Raw genomic sequence first — 9,677 nt, forward strand, 5'->3', positions numbered from 1 at the left:
AATTCCTGAGGGATATAGACAGTACACAAATAAATTAAATAGTGGGTCACACGACCCGAAATGCTATAGTCGGTGAGTGCCTAGTGTTCATGTGTGTAGAGATGGTCGTGCAACAATTTTAAACCCAATGTCCTGAAAAGCTTCACCGAAAAAGTGATATTTGAGCAAGACTTGAAGGTGAAGGAGGATGGCAGGACTATGGATTTTTTTTCTCCTTATATTTACTTTTCTGATTTTTTAAATGAGTATTTGGCAACTTATTTTTAGATAAAAATTTTAATGGAAACAAAAGTCTGAATCTTGCTAAAAGTATTTATTATTATAACTTATCTATGGTGTTTTAGCTTTAAAAAATGTTTTTCCTTATCACTTATTCTCAAAACATCACAGCAGTGCTGGAAGGCAAGTAATATTTTTCTCCTTGTGCTACAATTGAAAATGAATTTCCTCAAGGTCATACAGTTATTAAGTGTTAGAACAGATTCTTGAAATTCAGATATTTGTGCTCCAGATTTTACACGCTAATAAATTCCTATTTCCTATAGTTCATATACACAGAATCCTCTATCTTCTCCTGAAACTTATCTATTTATATATACCTCCAGAGGTATTGATCAATAACTTCTAATAACTCCACAGTTATTTATTATGTTCACTGGAGTGGGAACTGCAATAATAAATAGTCTCTACACAAAGGGGAGTGTACATAAGTTTTTGAGTGGAGTTATATTATTGAATAAGTCATATAGCAGTGACCTATGTATTATTTAGTATAATACTTTAAAAATTATCTTTATCTACATATTTTTTTTGCTAAATTGTTTTGCTTAGAATGAAAATTGTTAATAATACACTACTAACATCAATCAAGGTTATGTTCTGAAATAATCTGCATACAGCCACTGTGGTCATTGGTACTTCTTACCGAAATGAGAGTTGGAAAATGTGCCTTGAGTTTGTTGGGAGTGAGGGGCAAGTTGAATATTCCATTCTTCTAAAAGCTTGATTCCCACTGAATAGTACTTATCCTGACTTTCTTTGCAACTTTCCTACCCACTTCCGTGACAGTTTTAGCTCAAACCCAGCATTTTTATTGCAATTCAGAATCAAAACATACAATTAAACTAAATACAGTAGTGACATTCTAACTAAAATGTATAGTTACAATAAAATATAGTTATTAAAAATATTGGCTCAGTGTTTGGTATAATTAAAGTTTGATATAATTAACCTTATAACACAAACATACTTTTTCTACTTGTTAACAATCCTGAAAAATGTATCTGAGTCTTAGAAGCATAACATTAAGATAAAGTAAGAATGGCTTGTTTCTATAATTCATAAAAGAAAAAAATGGGAGTGAAGGAGAGAGAGAAAATTTCTTAGTTGAGAGCCAAATCGTTTGCCTCAAGAAAAGAGTCACAATTTCCTAATCTACATAGATATGTGTAGATATGGCTGTAAGTTAAATGAGATAAAATGTGTAAAAACACTTGAAACAATACAAAGAAGATGTCCCAGATCTGTTCATTGCTTCTTCATCTGAATCCACATTTGCACAGAAGGCAGAAAATTTGTAAATGATGGGACTTGGCACTCATCATTTCTACCTTTTATAAAATCTCTTTCATTACTATTTCCTCAGTTATTGACTTAGGTGTCAAATTTAATAGAGTATTTTTAACTGAGTGCCCAATATATTTTCAAAGTCTTGTATGAATGAGCACCCCTTTCATTCTTTTCCTCCCAAGCCTCAGAGAAGAGTCAGAGTTGGGATGAAGACTTTTCTAAGTCAGGATCTTTTCAGAAGGGGCATGGTGTATTCGCACTCGTCATCATCACAACTTGTGTGAAAGCGTTCAAATTTAAAAAGTAAACTACATAGTTCGAAGGACAGAGGGAAAATAGCTTTGATCCTTAAGGATTTTACCAGGAGCCATTTGTATGTTCCACTTTGCAGAGCCTGCACATTTATATGCAGATCGCAAAGCATTTTGTGAACACTAAAGCAGAAAATTGCCCAGAGTGGACCATTAATGTAGGTGCATCTTCCCTGTCCAGTCTGTCTCACAGAACTTCTCTGAACTGTAATTCTTGATTCTGTGCTTTTTAGACCTCATCGCTGGCAAGCATGGGCTCGTCACTGCTGGGAAGGAAGGATCTGAGAAAAGAAGAGGCACATGCAATACTTTCCAACCAGGCAGTTTCCAAGTTCCCTGTTGCCACAGCACCCTAGTGCTCAGCTGAAGGTGGATGACCAAAATACTGGCAGAAAATGCGAATTCACATTTGAATTTGAATTCCTGCCTTTCCGCATGTGAAATGGGGAAAGCAAAACTATTCTATCGTTCATTTTAGGGTTCAAAGACTCCATTCTTCAAATCTCTGGTGGAATGATAGTGAGGTGTGTATCAGGAGGAAGGATGTCAAGAAAAGATTCTAACCAAAAAAGGGTTGCTATTCTTCATCCTTCACACACAGCCCCCCATCCCCAATAAAACTAAAAACTTAAAACCTGAGTTGGGCTTCCCTAGTAGCTCAGTGGTAAAGAATCCACCTGCCAAAGCAGGAGACACAAGCTCAATTCCTGGACTGGGGAGATCTCACATGCAGGAGAACGACTAAGCCCACAGCTACTGAGCCTGTGCTCGAGAGCATGCGGGCTGCAACTACTGAACCCCGAGCACTCTAAGCTTGTGCTCTGCAACAAGAGAAGCCACCACAATGCCCGTGCACAACTAGAGAGTAGGCCACGCTCGCTGCAACTAGAGAAAAGCCCGAGCAGCAGCGAAGACCCAGCACAGCCAAAAATCAATCAAATAATTTTTTTTAAAAAGAAATTTCATGATTAGTAGGATAGAAAAGAAAAAACTTGGGTCAAGGGGCTTTGAAACTAACTGATCCTCCATCATTTCTTGGAATGAAGAACTAGTCTGGATTGATTCCTTAGTAGAACAGTTATACTGTGGTAATTTCAAATGCAGTTGAGCCTTGAACAATGTGAGGAGTGGGGAAGGGGGATTGGGGGACTGACCCTCCTTGTAGTTGCAAATCCACCTATAAGGCCCTTCATATCCACAGTTCAGAAACCATGGATTCAACCAATGGCAGATCATGTAGCACTGTAGTATTTACTATCGAAACAAAAATCTGCATATGAGTGGAACTGCACAGTTCAAACCTGTGTTGTTCAAGGTCAATTTTATATGAACGATCCAGGACTACTCATGTCAGATGACTTTTTAAAACTTTTTTTAAGTGACAAAATATACACAGCATAAAATTTACTACTTTAGCCATTTTTAGGTGTGCAATCAGTGGCATTATTATGTTAATTACATCCATGAACAAGTTCATTCATTCATTCAATAAATTTTAATTGAATGAGTGCTATGGAGGAGCACCACAGTCTATGAACAAAAATTAAGATTCCCTGGCTTCAGAGGGTTTCTTCATTTTAGCACATAGAGGTAGAGAACAAGCAGAAAACATAATAGATAAATAGATTTTGTGGCATGTTGGCCTGTGATAAGGGCTATGGTTGAATTCCAGGTCACAGTGTTCCCAGGTTCTGAAGGCTTCTGTGTCCTTCAAACAGCTCTGAAACCTTTGCTCATTGACCTCTTTCCCCACAAAGCCCTGCCTCCGGTGATTGCTAGTGCTTCTGAAGAGTTCACTGTTTACCTGATTGGGTAATTCATAAAGAAGATGGGTTCATCTCAACCGATCACTTTCTAAATAAATATACAACAACTCTGAAGGCAGTTGGGGCTGTCAGTTAAAAAGGGTAGAGGTCTCTGCTACACATAAATATTGTGCTTTTCACAAGAAAACACTCTTCCCTTTAAGAATGAGAATCAAGGCACCAAATTCAAACAGGAGGACTTGCACTCTTCACCAGTCAAGCCAAGAATTTTTTAAGAAGAGGGGATTGTATAGAAAGAAGTATTTGCATTTTGAAAAGTCTTTCTCCTCAGAAAGTATTTGCATTTTGGAAAGTCTTTCTCCTCAGTGGGACTTCCCTGGTGGTTCAGTGGTTAGGAATCCACCTGCCAATGCAGGGGACATGGGTTCGATCCCTGGTCTGGGAACTAAGATCCCACATGCCGAGAGGCAACTAAGCCCATGTGCCCCAACTACTGAGCCCACGTGCTCTAGTGCCTTCTTGCCACAACTACTGAAGTTCACAAAACTAGAGTCCATTCTCTGCAACAAGAGAAGCCACTGCAGTGAGAAGCCTGCACACAGCAACTAGAGTGTGGCCGCAACTCACTGCTACCAGAGAAAGGCTTCGAGCAGCAGCGAAGATCCAGCACAGCCAAAAGTAACTAAATAAAATTATATAAAGACAAATAAAAAAACTTATAGTGGCCAAAGAGGGAAGGAGTGGGAATAAAGTGGTTTATTGTGGCCTGTGATGACAGTGGAAAGGAGATCCTGAAATGCTTGCTTCTGTCAAGTGCAAGGATGCTGTCAGATGCTTTCTATCAAATGTTTAGCTTCTTCTCAGGCTTTTCAGGGCTTACTTGGTGGCTCAGATGGTAAAGAAACTGCCTGCAATGCAAGAGACCCAGGTTTGATCCCTGGATCGAGAAGATCCCCTGGAGGAGGAAATGAACAGAGGAGCCAGGCGGGCTGCAGTCCATGGGGTGGCAAAGAGTCAGAACAACTAAACGATTAACAGGCTCTTTCAGGCTGTGAGGAATATTTACATACCATAATAAATGTTTATTTTAAAAATATGTTGGGAGAGTGGTAACTAGCCTTATCATGGCGATCATTTTGAAATACATAGAAATATCTAAAATAGGAAAATGTGTAGAAATACACTATGCTGTGTCCCAGGAACTAACATAGTATTGTAGGTCAATTATTCTTCAAAAACAACCAACCAGACTCATGGAAAAAGAGATTAGATTTGTGTTTACCGGATGTGGGGGCTTGGGAGTAGAATTGAATAAAGACATTCAAAAAGTATAAACTTCCAAGTGTAAGATAAATCAGCACTAGGGAAGTAATGTACTATGTGATAAATATAACAACCACTACTATATGTTATACATGAAAGTTGTTAAGAGAGTAAATCCTAATCTTTCTTACCACAAGGAAAAAAATATATTTTTCTATTTCTTTAATTTTGTATCTATGTGAGATGATGCATATTCTTTAAACTTTCTGTGGTCATCATCTGTGGTCACCGCAGTCAAATCATTAGTCTGTGCACCTTAAACTTATACAGTGCTGTATGTCAATTGTGTGTGTAGCTTAGTCACTCAGTTGTGTCCAACTCCTTGCGACCCCATGGAATGTAGCCCAGCAGACTCCTCTGTCCATGGAATTTTCCAAGCAAGAATAATGGAGTAGGTTGCCACTTCCTACTCCAGAGGCTCTTCCCAACTCAGGAACCAAACCCATGTCTCCTGAATTCGCAGATGGATGCCTTACTGCTGAGCCACCTGGGAAGCCCATATGTCAATTATAGCTCAATAAAACTGAAGGAAAAAAAAAAAAGAATGTACAGGGAAGAAAGTAGTAAGTCCAAAAAAAACAAACAAAAGAAAGTAGTAAGTCCATGATTGTGAAACAGGACCACACCTTGCCCATAATCAAAATTAAGATGCCAATGCAGGGCAAAGGGACACTTGTGACTCTGAGGTACTCTGAAAGGATGCAACATTACTAAAATGGTACCCCAACCAGAAATGCATAACCTGGGAAAACATTAGGTAAAATCAAATGGGCGAATATTCTATGAAATAACTGAACCAATTTCTTTAAAAATGGCAATGAAAGACAAAGGCTGAGGAACAGTTACAGATCAAAGGAGACTAAAGAGTAGGGTGACCAACCATCCCTGTTTGTCTGGGACTGAGTGGTTTCCCAGGATTCAACATTTGCAAGGTTAATATGGGAAAAGTCCAGGCAAACAGGAATGAGTTTGTCACCTTCATGCTGCTGCTGCTGCTAAGTCGCTTCAGTCGTGTCCGACTCTGTGAGACCCCATAGATAGCAGCCCACCAGGCTCCCCCGTCCCTGGGATTCTCCAGGCAAGAACACTGGAGTGGGTTGCCATTTCCTTCTCCAATGCATGAAAGTGAAAAGTGAAAGTGAAGTCACTCAGTCGTGTCCAACTCTTAGTGACCCCGTAGACTGCAGCCTACCAGGCTCCTCCATCCATGGGATTTTCCAGGCAAGAGTACCAGAGTGGGTTGCCATTGCCTTCTCCTGTCACCTTCATAAGGAGACATAATAGTTAAATGCTACATGTGCAATGGGTGAACCTGAACTGGAGGGGGAAATGCTATAAAATACATTATTGGAACAAGTCACAGAATTTGAAATTTTAAAAAAATTGAGATAAAATATAAAATTACCATTTAAACTATTTTTAGGTGTATAATTCAGTGGCATTAAGTGTGTTCACAATGCTATATAATCATCCTCACTATCCATCTCCAGAATGTTTTCATCTTTCCAAATAGCAATTCCATATCCACCAAACAGTAGCTGCCCATTTTCCCCTTCTCCCAGCCTCTGGTAACCACCATCCTACTTCCCGTCTCTGTGACTGTGACTATTCTAGGTACCTCATACAAGTGGAATCATACAACATTTGTCCTTTGTGTCTGGCTTATTTCACTTAGCATCCTGTTTTCAAGGTTCATTCATGTTGTAGCATACATTAGAATGTCATTCCTTTATAGGACTGAATAACACCCCATGGTATGCATATACCACATTTTGCTTGTCCATTCATCTCCTGATGGATATTTCAGTTATTTCTACCTTTTGGCTATTTTGAAAAATGCTGCAATCAACACTGGTGTAGAAACACAGACTTTTAAAGTAGTACATCAGTGTAAAATTTCCTGAATGTGTCTGTACTGTGGTTGTAGAAGAAAATTATCTTTGTTCTAAGGCAATACACAGTGAAATATTGAGGCAAAGGAGTATGATATATGCATCCTGTTCTCAAACGCTTCAGAGAAAAAAACCGAGACACAAAGGAAATGTGGCGAAATGTTAAAAGTTGATGAATTTAGGTAAAGAGAATGGGTTCTCTCTATTAGTCTTGCAACTTTTCTACAACTCAAGAATTTTAAAAATTCATCAAAAGTAAGGGAGTGGGGACTTTATTTACCACGGCTAGGCCTCATGGAGTAAGGTAAATCTATGAAAAGCCAGCTGTCACAAAGCCTGAAATGTTCTCAGAGGAGTGGAAGGTTACTCAGGATGCATCACAGCTTAATTGGGTATCTTGTCCCTGTGAGCAGAAGTTGGCCACGGCGCCCTTTTCTAGGGCTTTGTTATGGTTTCTCAACTACTCTCTGCTGCTTCTTCAACCGTTCCTGTCCCTACCAACTAATTTCTGCAACCTGTCCTGTCCTCTCTTCCTCTTGCCTTCAGCTTGCTCATAGCTTCTGTTTCCTCCTGGTTTCCACTTCCTCTTCTCTATGTGTGTGTTGGCTGCCACTGCTGTCTCCCTTTGGTTCCAGGCAGCTGTGATGCATCATGTCGAATAGAGAATGGCAATCTTTGCATAGAAAGAGCTGCAGCCAGGACGTGTGAGCACATTGCTCAGCCAGTTCAGTCCAGCTTAACACCCCATGCCTGTAATGCTTGGTGTGGTTGGGGGAGTTGGTATTGGGGGTGCAGTGGGGAGGAAAAGCAGATCTCACCCTAGGCAATAATGATTTTTTTTTTCTTTTTACTGTGTGGCTTGCAGGATCTTAGTTCCCTGACTAGGGATTGAACCCAGGGCCACAGCAGGGAAAGCACTGAGTCCTAACCACTGGACCTCCGGGGAACTCTCTAGTGATTCATTCTTCATTCATCTTGGAAATGTGTGGGGAAAAATGGAAACTGTATATAAAAGCTCAAGAGAATTGAGGAGACAAGATGTCATTGTAGTTTAGGAGAAAATTATCAGAAAACCCTTCTTCCCTCCCTTCCTCCCACAAAAATTCTGTGAAAGGCATTATATTAATAACAGATACTTTGGGGAATCCAAATTGTGTAAGATGTGGTCCCTGCCACAAGAAGTTTACAGTCTAGGACTATGTGTCTTAAACTAAAGTTTGCGGTGGGATGTTCTGAGAGAATAGCATTGAAACATGTATATTATCAAGTGTGAAACAGATCGCCAGTCCAGGTTGGATGCATGAGACATCCAGACCTCGGGGCTGGTGCACTGGGATGACCCAGAGGGATGGGATGGGGAGGGAGGTGGGAGGGGGATTCAGGATGGGGAACACATATAAATCCATGGCTGATTCATGTCAATATATGGCAAAAACCACTACAATACTGTAAAGTAATTAGCCTCCAACTAATAAAAATAAATGAAAAAAATAAATAAACTAAAGTTTGCACCCACTTAGTATGCATTTAACTTGCATTAAAAAAAATGGAATAAGAGGGAAAATTATTAGAGTCCATCACTTTGCAATAGTCAGTACTGTTTAGTGAATATTTATCTGTGTGTGTATGTGCCCACAGGATTGTGACATTAAATGTATTTCTACTGTGGGCTATAGAAAAACTGTATGTAAGCCATTGATCTAGTAGAACTTAAACCTAGAGCTTCAGTGATCACCCATGTGCTGATTCGTATCTCCAGTATAAAACTGGTTTCTGAGCTCCAGAAATGGCTATCCAACTGCCAGCTGGACATGTCAAACTCAACCTATTCAGCATTGCCCATATCATCTTCCTCCTCAAACTGTGCCTTTTCCCTACATTGTGTGTTGTATGATATCAACATCTACCTGGCAAGTCAAATCAGAAGCCCTGGGGTTCTCTATGGCATCTCCTTCTCCACTCGTTCTTCTTCACACCCACTGACCAGTTGGCCTCCTCCTCTCCATCCTCACTAGCAGTCCTTGGCTTAGGCCTTGTGTAATTTCTCATCTGGCTTATTGCCATCCTTTGCTAACGAGTCTTCTTGTCTCCAGTCCTCTTTCATGATTCCCGAGTCTGTGTATTACATCGCTAATCAAGTGAATTTCCAAAAGTTCTAATATGGTATTTTTGTTTCTGGTTGGAAATCCTTCCGTGGTTCCCCCACTGCTTTCAGTTTAATGTCCAATCGCTCAGTTGTGTCCGACTCTTTGCGACCCCATGTACTGTAGCCTACCAGGTTCCACTGTCCATGGGATTTTCCAGGCAAGAATACTGGAGTGGGTTGCCATTTCCTTCTTCAGGAGATCTTCCTGACCCAGGGATTGAACCTGGGTCTCCTGCATTGTAGGCAGACGCTTTACCGTCTGAGCCACCAGGGAAGTCATTCATAAGAGCTAGAGTCTTTCTTGATTTGCCCCTGCTGCCTCTTCAGCCTCAGTTGCTGATCCTCAGCCCCCTCTCAGATTCTAGAGATACCAACTAAATCTGGTTCCCAAACAGCTCAGGAGCTGTCATATTTCAATGACTTTTACTCCTGTTTCACATCACTTCCTTTGCTTCTTCATTTGTGTCTAAATTCTACTGCTCTTCCTGGACACAGCTCTGGTGCCACCTGGTCTTGGGACCTGTTCTGACCACACTCCAAGACTTCCCTAGAATCCTGGGCATGCCGCTGTCCGCGCATTGACCAACCTGCATGGTCACTGCTGTCAGGATTGTCTTGGTTACGAGCTAGCTGACACCAAGCACTTTGTTTTGTCCATCTCTGTAAGATG

The 9,677-nt window shown here is 40.4% G+C and overlaps 1 non-coding gene across 1 annotated transcript; it reads right to left on the bottom strand.

The window, feature by feature from the left end:
* Window positions 1–9,208: 9,208 nt before the first annotated feature.
* On the bottom strand, window positions 9,209–9,281 carry TRNAC-ACA. Its single transcript has one exon. It is a non-coding gene; the product is annotated as a tRNA-Cys (tRNA).
* Between the last annotated feature and the right edge of the window lie 396 nt (window positions 9,282–9,677).

This window comes from Cervus canadensis, chromosome 13, assembly GCF_019320065.1.
Source record: "Cervus canadensis isolate Bull #8, Minnesota chromosome 13, ASM1932006v1, whole genome shotgun sequence".
Lineage (NCBI taxonomy): Eukaryota > Metazoa > Chordata > Mammalia > Artiodactyla > Cervidae > Cervus > Cervus canadensis.